This window comes from Saimiri boliviensis, chromosome 1, assembly GCF_048565385.1.
Source record: "Saimiri boliviensis isolate mSaiBol1 chromosome 1, mSaiBol1.pri, whole genome shotgun sequence".
Taxonomy (NCBI): domain Eukaryota; kingdom Metazoa; phylum Chordata; class Mammalia; order Primates; family Cebidae; genus Saimiri; species Saimiri boliviensis.
In genome coordinates, this window is record NC_133449.1 from 175,943,943 (window position 1) to 175,945,161 (window position 1,219).

Genomic DNA, 1,219 nt, shown 5'->3' on the forward strand with positions numbered 1-1,219 from the left:
TTTGTGTCATATCTAAAAACTCATTGCCAAATCTAATGTCATGAAGCTTTTCTCTTATGTTTTCTTCTAAGGGCTTTTTTATAGTTTGAACTACTCTTATGTTTAGTTCTTTGATCCATTTTGAGTTAATTTTTGTTTGTGGTATAAGGTAGGGTCCAATTGCATAATTTTGCATATAAAGATCTCATTTAACCAACACTGTGTGTTGAAAAGATTGTTCTTTCCTTCCCCATTAAATGATCTTGGCATCCTTGTTGGAAATCATTTGATCATGTATGTGAGGGTTTATTTCTGAGTTCTCTATTCCATTCTGTTGGTCTATATTTCTGTCTTTATGCCAGTAACAATTGTTTTGACTATTGTAGCTTTATAGCAAGTTTTGAAATCAGGAGGTGTGGAATCTCCATCCAGTTTTGTTCTTTTTCAAGATTGTTTTGGCTACTTGTAGTCTCTTGAGATCTGATATGAATTTAGGATGAATTTTTCTGTTTCTTTCTTTCTTTCTTTTTTTTTTTTTTGAATATGGAACGCTTCACGAATTTGCGTGTCATCCTTGCGCAGGGGCCTTGCTAATCTTCTCTGTATCGTTCCAATTTTAGTATATGTGCTGCCGAAGCAAGCACGAATTTTTGTATTTCTGACAAAAGATGTTGTTGGGATTTGACAGTGATTCAATAGTGATAGTATTGCCCCATGTGACTTTAAGGAGGGACTGTGCAGGTGAAGGTGTTCCAGAGTGACCAGGAACCAGTGGTGCAATGAGAATGAATGGTGGTCTGGACAGAAGGAAACAGCACCAATTTAGCACATCCAAGGGTGAGGGCAAGGGGCTACCCTTCTTTTTTTTTGAGACAGAGTCTTGCTGTGTCACCCAGGCTATAGTGCAGTGGCGCGATCTCACCTCATTGCAACCTCCATCTCCGTGGTTCGAACAATTCTCCTGCCTCAGGCTCCAAAGTAGCTGGGACTACAGGTGCCTACCACCACACCTAGCTAATTTTGTATTTTTAGTAGAGACGGGGGTTTTACCACGTTGGCCTGGTTGGTCTCGAACTCCTGACTTCAGGTGATCTGGCCTCCCAAAGTGCTGGGATTATAGGCGTGAGCCACTGCGCCCGGGCCACCCTTCTTCAGAAGACCAAAAGCTCTGGCTCTTCCCAGGCTTCCTCAAGAGGAGGGAGGTCCTCAGGGATAGGAGTTTACCCATCTGTATAATTGG

At 41.7% G+C, this 1,219-nt stretch overlaps 1 non-coding gene across 1 annotated transcript; it reads right to left on the reverse strand.

The window, feature by feature from the left end:
- Positions 1–516: 516 nt before the first annotated feature.
- LOC120365590 (U6 spliceosomal RNA) lies at positions 517–623 on the reverse strand. Its single transcript, XR_005580482.2, has one exon. It is a non-coding gene; the product is annotated as a U6 spliceosomal RNA (small nuclear RNA).
- Between the last annotated feature and the right edge of the window lie 596 nt (positions 624–1,219).